This window comes from Miscanthus floridulus, chromosome 8, assembly GCF_019320115.1.
Source record: "Miscanthus floridulus cultivar M001 chromosome 8, ASM1932011v1, whole genome shotgun sequence".
Lineage (NCBI taxonomy): Eukaryota > Viridiplantae > Streptophyta > Magnoliopsida > Poales > Poaceae > Miscanthus > Miscanthus floridulus.
In genome coordinates, this window is record NC_089587.1 from 202,237,324 (window position 1) to 202,247,242 (window position 9,919).

Consider the following 9,919-nt stretch of genomic DNA (forward strand, 5'->3'; position numbering starts at 1 on the left):
CCTCACGGATTGTGCAATGGAAAATACTCCATCTTTTTCCAATACCTCGGCTAAGATGAATTTTGTGAGCTCCGATTGCAATGCGACGATCTCCATGTCTAACAGCCTTTGGTGGTTATATTTCTTGCACTGTCATTCAAAAAAGATGATATCCAAAGAGGAACAGTAAATTATTTTGTTGAATTATTAACAGACATAAATGAAATGGGGATTATACACACCAACTTATCGGCTTCTTCCGATTTCCCGTTGATGTAGCGAAGCATTGCCCACATTGCATGAAACCCGCATTCATTGTTTCACGCCAGCTGTGACAGGTACTTCCCCTCCATTTCGACAACCTTGAATGGGACCGGCGTCCCACCGATATGTCTTCTTCGGACACTGAGCAACATTAAAGGAAGAAACATTAGAAAGCAGTATGTGTGATTAGAAAATAATATGTTATTAGGATCGCTTACTAATTCAGCACTGCCACCAGTGCATCTAGATGATGAAATGGTTTTTTCTTTGAGTCCCACACCTCGATCAGATTTTTGGCAAGATTGACACAAATGAAGACGAAATGGTTGCTACAATCACAGAATCCTAATTATCGAATAATCTTAACAAAAAAAGAAGCATAAAATTAAAAACCGAGAACACATACTCGCAGTTGTAGGCTAGAAGTATGTGGGTTTTCTTCTTCATCGTGAATTCATCAAAAACAGCAATCAATCTCTATTTTAGGTCTTCCACGTCACATCCATAGAGGCCTAGACATGTCCTCTCATTGACTCGCAAGGGGTCCAAGAAGCCTATGTAATCTCATTTGCTTTTTAGAATGCAAAATTTTGCTATACACCTACATAAAATCATGGGAAGTGCTCAAAAGTTAACAATTTGTCCCGAGAGAGTAGTTAATTGTAATATCGTGCGTATAGGGTACTTACATAGTCCACAGCGTCAACATTTGAACATCGAGAGAGCATTTCTAGTATAGCTGGAACAAACACTCTCACTCGACATCGAACTTCTCTTCTTCAGGATAATAGAAAACATGTGGCGAACGGATAATAACCTTAAAACCAAAGTCGTCCATCTCTGTTGCTTGAGCCATGTAATATTCATGCAACTGGCGCATATATGTTGTCAAATTTTTATACTCGTCATCGGGAACCAAAAGATTGCCCCTTTCATACTTCATTGCCAGTGTTCCCGTCCCTTATACATCATAATAGATGTTCGCGGCCTCTTCCATGGTTAATCCTGGGTTGTCTTCGATGTACTTCTGTATGTTCCTTAAATCTTTATTGTGTATTTCTTCGTCTCTTGTTGTAGCGTATTTATTCTATGTTTGCCTTTTGAATTCGGACTTCAACAAATACGAAGGCAGTGAGGCACAGAGATTGAAGAAACTAACACAATCTTCCTTCGAGATGTGTACGATAAATTTTTCTTTCATCAAGGTGGTAACGCTGCCACTGAACGGCCTTTTTCTTTTCTGTTGGTCCACTTTGGGAGCATTAGCGACTGAATCCAAAGACCTTTTCTACGACTGCGAGGATGTCCTTGATCTTGTTTTGGGCTGAGGTGGAGGAGGATGATGATGATGATGATGATGAGAATTTTGTTTTCTCGGCGCTGATGAAGATGGAGGAGGAGGGGAAGGAGGAGGAGTCTCTTTTCTCGGGGCTAATGAAGATGGAGTCAGACAAGGAGGAATAGAAGGAGACCTCTGTCTTCTTAGGGGTGATGGCTCTGGATGAGGAAGGGAGTGATCTCTGTTGGGAGATAGTGAGTGATCATCGCGGGAGGGCAAAGACTCACAGTCGCCCTCACATTAGAGGACAATTGATGGTCAAGCTTAATGAAGCGCTTGCATCAGGCCACTTGAGAGCCCTTGTTTTGACCAAGTTTTGAACTATCTCCCGCTATGGGGTACTCAATGGGTATCTTATTAAACTTCTTATCAAGTATTCTATCAATGGTGATGCGAGCGTACCCCTGTGGAATTGGGCAGCCATTAATTGTCCCGTCTCCCGAAGGTCAGGCCTAGCCAAGCGCCACCTTGACCTTTGTCCATTCCTGACGGATGTACAACTTGACATTGATGGGTTCAGTGATGCCATCCACCGGATGAGGCACATTCGCCTCTTTTTCATCGAGCGGGGTCGATCCGCAGCTGCTGCGACCCCTAAAATGTAGGCTATAGGCAGTAGGAGTAGGGTTTTATGGTACTCCTGACCCCTTGGATAGCAAAATTTGCTCGACTCATGCTTCAATAGTCACCTCAATCCGTGCTTCCATTCCGTCTTCCATCTCTTTTAGTAGCCTCAAATACTCTGCCTCCTGTTCTGCTCTACCCCACGAGCGGCTCCAGTAAGTGTTAGATTCTTGGGGAAATGCTAGTTTCTAAGGAACAACACCAGTTCCTCTAGTGCGACCAGGGTGCTCCTTGGTTTCGAGTGCTTGGGTGAGCACGTCTTTCTCCCTATTAGAAGTGCGAGTCCCTTGCCTCACCTCCTCAGTTACCTAGGAGATCCTCTAGATGAGTTCGCTCATGGGTTCATTTATGGAGCTAAAGCTCCCATCCTCGGTGTGCCGTACATTCCGCCCCATACAGTATAATACTGATCTGGGCTCTCAATCGGCTGTCTCAACCTGAACACCTTCCTCAGCAAGGCGATCCATCTTTTGAAGTTCTGCTTCAAATTCTGGCATCTTTTTGGCATAGCCACGAGAGCTGAGATGATGAGGATTCATCGCTTTCTGCAAGTTCTCCTTATTCTTCCTGCTCAGTGCTAAGTACTCCTCGGATAACCTGTATTCCTTGAAATCCTGTCAGAATTCCTTCTACTTGCTAAACTGTCCACCATCGAAATCTAGCTCTTTATTTTGGAGGACAAAATTCTTGTACAATGTCCCCTTGAAATTCTTGAAGCATGTCCCCATGATTTCTTTTGCTTTTTTCTTGACTAACTCCCTGTCATACTCGGTTGGGAAAGTGAAATACTCTGGGATCTTGACATCCCATATGTAATCCTTCTCACTTTCAGGAATCCTCCATGGGTCATCATCTTTCCCAATCCACTTCATGTACCTAATCGGGATGAAGTCCCTAACAAGTAACCCAAGGATAGTCTTGTATTTGGTCAAAGCTATAGGCGGTGAGAGTGGATCCCCGAATTCATCAAACTCAGTAATGTGCCAGTGTGCATTTCTACCAATAGAAATCTTTGACATGCCTCGCTTGGATCTGGCCTTCCTGCTACCCGAATCCTCTAGCTCCTCGGCTGGTGGAGGCTCCTGCTAGAGACACCAAGTAAGCTATGACCCTCTCAATTGATTAGCGTGTGTGGCTACATAGTCACATGATACCAAAGTTACCTGGTCATTTTGACCCAGATTGAGCAGGCTGGACGGGGTCCATGGCTGCTCATTCTCACCGACCTGATTGACACCATCACCATTTGTCGGATCATGCGGCTCTCCCATCCCAGCGATATCAGCTGCTTCTTGTTGCCGATCTGTTCTTCGGCGACGGGGTAACAGACGATGATGAGTCATGGCTGTGACACGATCATGGTTAGTTTTGGCCATGGACAACTACTAATAGCATATGTTCATATATATATACATATATATAATATGTTTAATGCAAAGTCTAATAATAAGTCCACATACAACAAAGTCATATAATATGTTTAATGCAAAGTCAAATAATAAGTCCATATACAACAAAGTCAACCTACTGTTCTACGAAACTAAGCCTACATCAACTTCCAAATAAGAAAAACGATGACCATAGCCATAAATAAAAGCACGACATCTTTCCAAGACCAAGGAGCATTTCTCCTAATCTTCACATCTCTGGTGGGTGGCTTCTCTTTGATCTTCAGTGCCAGCGGATGGCCAAGGTTTGTATTCATTGGACCATAGTAGGCCGGTTGCCCATGGTTTGCAAGGTAGGGCGGATGACTATAGTAGGCCCTGAAAGCTTTAGCTTCTGTGTTGTATTTTTTGTGCAAATTACTAGGGTAGCGATTGACTTGAGCATAGCAATCTTCCTAGGTTCGATAAATCCTAGGCATGTGACCAACATGCACTGCATACCATGCCATGGTTGCCTATATATTTAAGTAAATTAGGTTGTCGTTCAAACATGATGTATTCTTATACAATTTAATATATTTATGAATAACACACAACCATTGCATAGATAGGAGTGTTTGGAAAACAGCTATTCACGTGCCTTAGTAATAGTTGTTAGATGTAGGAAAGATATAAAGAATATTTTTTATTCGTTAAAAACCAAATGATGATTTAGAGAGCTAGTTTAAGACTTTTGGATATACTCCTAGAGATGTCTCAGAGTCTTCAGTCTCACTATAAATCCCCCAACCATCGGCGTGAGGTTCTTTCACAAGTATCAGTATAGGTAAGCATCTTTCTAAATTAGTGATACTTTGATCTGAAACTTACATGGTTGGTAGGGTCAAATATGCATCTCATACTATCCTAGGAAAGTGACATGCAAAAACTCATAATAAGATAGGATTGTTGGAAAATATTCCTAGTTTAATGCACAAGGCTACATAACTATGTATTACTTGTAATCTTGTATAAGTTAATAATTATGCATCTTTATGCTGATAGCATGGAGAATTCCATGACAAGTTCGGACATATATTAGTTCTATAGGTCTAAAGTATATATACTCCATCCTCACATCCAAAAACATTGAACATTGGTGGCACAATTCCAAAAACATTGAGTATCCGCCTGATGGGAGCGCAGTTGCAATTGCAAGCTATGAGGTGAGGTCAGCCATTGCTTTCACATATGTATCCGGCCAAGCTAAAAAATTGATGCACAAGATGGTTTCACAGAGAAAACGTAAGTTTGTTTCATAGAGAAAATGCAAGTACTCCAAAAACAAACTACCATTAACGTTCAGAGAGCAATTTCTGTCAAGTATTACGAGTCCCTGCTATGTTTATCCTGGTAACCAAAAATAAAATTATGCTTTTGTTCTTATCAGTATACTAATGAATAGAGCTGAGTAACGTGCTACTAAGTAACAATGTACTACTTACTAGCAATGTGTCCAGAAACACAAAGAAACAGACAGCACACACTGTGTGGCAAACCTAGGTTCTAGCATTCACAGCTGTATGATCAAACTGTATGACAGCATACACTGCATGATCAAACTGATTCAAGTAAGCAGTTGTGGGACATTTCATCAGACATGTAGCGGGTAGTGAGCCATGCACTCACCTTGGGGGGTGGGAAAGCAGCTGTCCACGTGCTCCTAAAGGCCTAGGCGGTGGGACAGATGGCGCGGTGCTCCAGACGGCGTGGTGCTCCGGCTTGGGGTGGTGGACGGCGTGGGTCGGTGCTCTGGCGTGGGGTGGTGCTCCGACGGTGCGGGGAGAGGGTTGGCGTGGGGTTGACATGAATTGGGATAATTTCAACCCACGCCACTTTTATAGCAGTAGGTGATCACTGTCGGTTCAGCTTGTAAACCGACAGTGATGGGGCACATCACTGCCGGGTCACTCCCCAAACCGGTAGTGATGTGTTGTAGTAGTTAGGTGTTAAGTTAGGTGTTAAGTAGGATAAGTTTCCATTTTTTTTGAACTCCTCCTACTGGCGCAATGGTTAAGACCCCTCAACTTAGCCCCCGAGACCCGTGTTCGAGTCCTAGGCGTGATGAGGACATGGCACCTTCAGATAGGAACAATGATTATAAGGTGCGCTCGTTCCTACATTTGCATAGTGGCTTTGGTTATAATTCACTTGGTTCCACATGTACATGTCACTATTTGATTGTAGGTTCAAATGTGTTTCATAATGTAAGTTCATCAAAGTTGAACTTTCGGTTCATCGGTAGCCCGACAGTGCCTCATTGGGAAGGCCATAACTCATCCATCCGGAGTGCGATCGAGGTCAATGAGCACTTGATGGAAAGCTTGTTTGATAAGCTTTCAAATAGATCTGGTTCCATCTCAATATCACGTCAGCAAGGCCTCCAAATCACCAATATATTATGTCGCTGTTTCTGGCGGGAGCTACACTGTCGTCATGGGCTTGTTAGACATCCTTGGGACCCAGGCCCAAGTTGGAGCACGCCCCAAGAAGATGGAGAACACCTAAGAGATGGCCTTGGACGTCCTCTTCCTTGGCCACCACCTTAGGAGGCCAGCAAGGACGTCCAAGCCAAGCCAGAGGCCCAGTCCAATCCGAGTTCGAGTCTGCCTCGGCCATCAGGACCAGTCTGCAATAAAATGGACGCCCAGGACGCATCCGAACTCTGTTTTCGATGATCCACATATGGATGGAAAGATAATTTGATAAGGAAGCCAATCCAAGTGGTTTCACATCAAAAGCTCTTCGGAATCAACGGGAATCATCGAAACCAGTCAGCGTCCAGAATCTGTCAGGGTGCTGCGACACCTTCTTTTGGGCCGTTGGGCCTTGTAACGTGTTGGGACACCTTTAGGACGTGAAGAGGGATCCTTGGACGTCCCTTAGGCTATATAATCAGTAGCCACCACCTACTTTAGGGTTTGGGGTTTTGCTTAGATTATTCTGTCAAGAACAGTTTCGCCGTTCATCGGTTTGTGTGACCCCAACTCGTGAGATTAATCATACATCTGCAATTTGGTTGCGATCTTTCTTGTTCTTGCTTGTGTTCTTCGTTGCGCAGGCAGGGATTAGCCTTCTTGGCGAGGTCAACCTGGTCCGAGACTCAGTTGATAACCAGAGGAGCTGTGGTGCTAAGATTGCAGGGTTCGATCTTTCGATCTGAAGCCGGATCGGTTTGTCATTCTCCGCCACAACGATAGTTATCATCAACTGACGGAAGATCGGGATCCCCGTTCCCATTAAGTGGTAATCAGAGCTAAGGTATACCATCAGGTTCACTTTTTATTCCCTAGTTTGAGAGTTTCGCATTCGTCCTATAGTCCAGTGCCATACTTTTATTTCCTATCCTAGAACCTTCCGCGCCATAGCCTTTGCATATTTTAGTTTCAGAGTTCGCTTTGTTGAGTTTATATCCTAGGTCAAAGTCTTGTTGCTGGTTTAGATTGTGTTCTTTTCTAGTTTGTGTTGATCCCTTCACCCGCCGCTATTCCGTATCACCATCGGTTTGCATCTTGTGTCCACTAAATCCCTGATTCGAGCAGCTTCCTTAAAACAGTCATAACTTTTGCATCCGAACTCAAAACGGGGAAAATTTTATATCTACGGAGAACGCCAGAAAATTTTAGATCTATTTCATCCCAGCATCGCTGGGTTCGCAAAAATTAGATTTGCGAAATTCGATTAGGAAAATTGAGTTTCTGGGCCCACAAGTTTTGGTATGCTTTTTAAAGCACAGTCCTAATTTTCTATAGGCCACATCTTTTATTCAATTGAGCTCAAATTTTTTGTGGTTTATTCTTGTGTGCTCCTTGCTGAGAAAAAAATATCAAAAGAGAAAAAGCAAGAAAAAAAAGATTGGACAAAAAAAATAAAAGAAAAAAATAGTAAAAGAGAATAGAAGATATCGAAAAGGAGCACATAAGGAACACTCAATAGCTCTATTGTTTGTGGTATCTTTTGCCTTGTTCATATCCATTGCTACCTTTAATACTTGTTTCCTTTCATCCTTGTTTCCTCTCTTGTTTATCACAACTGGTGATAGAAACATGTATAGGCCAGCAACTAGGACAAGTGCTCTGGACATTTATTCAATATTGCTGTCTGTCACTGACTTGTGTGCCACATATATATATTTGTTCTTTTTTGTGCCTCCCAAGCTCCACATATACTTCAGATCGGTACAGAAAAAGACCCTTGCAATCTCAGTACCACTGCCTCACAAGTATCACGAACCAGCCGCCGGTTGTACCGCCACTGCTTGCGTTGGTAAGAACTTTGTAAGAGCTTGGTAAGACACTTCCACTTGTTGTGAAAAGTGACACCACTGCAACCACGTAGTCATTTGGTAGGGATAACTTTCACCGTTTGTTCCTTGTTTTTGTGTTTACAATGACAGGTTGTTCGTATCCACCGACTTATGATGGTATAGGTGCTGATGAGTACATGGAGTGGGAAATTGCCATCGATAACATATTTGCTACTCGCTTTATGTGTCCAAGGAGAAAGGTAAAAAATGTAGCTAGTGGTTTGATACATTCTGCTTTATCTTGGTGGGAGTCTTTAGATCCTTCTGATAAGCCTCAAACTTGGAATGATATGAAACTTCTTATGCGAGAAACCTTTGTTAATCCACCTCCTGTTTTGACTTCATATGATGAGGTGCACCATTTAGAGGAAGAGTCTGTTGTTATTCCTCCTACTATGCCTAACCTTTTGCAGGACAATGTAGAAAAGAGCAAGGATGACGTGATAGAAAATGAGAAGCTCACAGCCTCATGTGAAAATTCAGAACCATCAACTATTACCCCTGCTGAACATGAGAGCAAAGGTAATGCCCATGATGCTAAACTCACAGAAGGTGAGACTTCTCTTGATGTGCTAAATTTTTCCACCAATCATGCTATGATAGAGCAAATTTTAGTGGAGCATTCGCTTGATTTACCTTTGTCACAAGATGATTTGCTTGATGTTTCTTATGATGAAGATGACTTGCATGATGATATTTATGTTATACCCATGCAATCATTGAAGAATGATCACGCTATATGTGTGCTGAAAATGAGCACTTGTGCTGAAAATAGACTTGTTATTCATAATGCTAGTGAAGTTGATGAGCTGAAATTGTTGTCTTCTTTAAATACTTTGGGTTACATTGAATTTGATGTTCCGTGTAATCTTAGTTCTTTAGAGGAGAAACTTTATGCGTATGCTGATTTGCCATGGTTCTCTAGACATACATATCATTTTATTGGAAAATATAATTGTAAAGGAGAGTATATGGTGCATCGTGTCTATATTTGTTCAAATCTGAAATCTCCTTATATTGTGCAAAAGTATGATCAACCAAAGGATTGCAATTGCTATAATCTTGTCATGTCGAGTTCCCCTAGTTTTGTTATAAAGAAACATGTTAAATTTCAAGAAGGGGAGCAATATTGGCTACTACCAACAATGTTTTCTTCATCTAATTCCAAACCGAGGACGGTTTGTTGTCAAGAAGGGGAGGATGATGAGGACATGGCACCTTCGGATAGGAACAATGATTATAAGGTGCGCTCGTTCCTACATTTGCATAGTGGCTTTGGTTATAATTCACTTGGTTCCACATGTACATGTCACTATTTGATTGTAGGTTCAAATGTGTTTCATAATGTAAGTTCATCAAAGTTGAACTTTTGGTTCGTCGGTAGCCCGACAGTGCCTCATTGGGAAGGCCATAACTCATCCATCCGGAGTGCGATCGAGGTCAATGAGCACTTGATGGAAAGCTTGTTTGATAAGCTTTCAAATAGATCTGGTTCCATCTCAATATCACGTCAGCAAGGCCTCCAAATCACCAATATATTATGTCGCTATTTCTGGCGGGAGCTACACTGTCGTCATGGGCTTGTTAGACATCCTTGGGACCCAGGCCCAAGTTGGAGCATGCCCCAAGAAGATGGAGAACACCTAAGAGATGGCCTTGGATGTCCTCTTCCTTGGCCACCACCTTAGGAGGCCAGCAAGGACGTCCAAGCCAAGCCAGAGGCCCAGTCCAATCCGAGTTCGAGTCTGCCTCGGCCATCAGGACCAGTCTGCAATAAAACGGACGCCCAGGACGCATCCGAACTCTGTTTTCGATGATCCACATATGGATGGAAATATAATTTGATAAGGAAGCCAATCCAAGTGGTTTCACATCAAAAGCTCTTTGGAATCAATGGGAATTGTCGAAACAAGTCAGCGTCTAGAATCTGTCAGGGTGCTGCGACACCTTCTTTTGGGCCGTTGGGCCTTGTAACGTGTT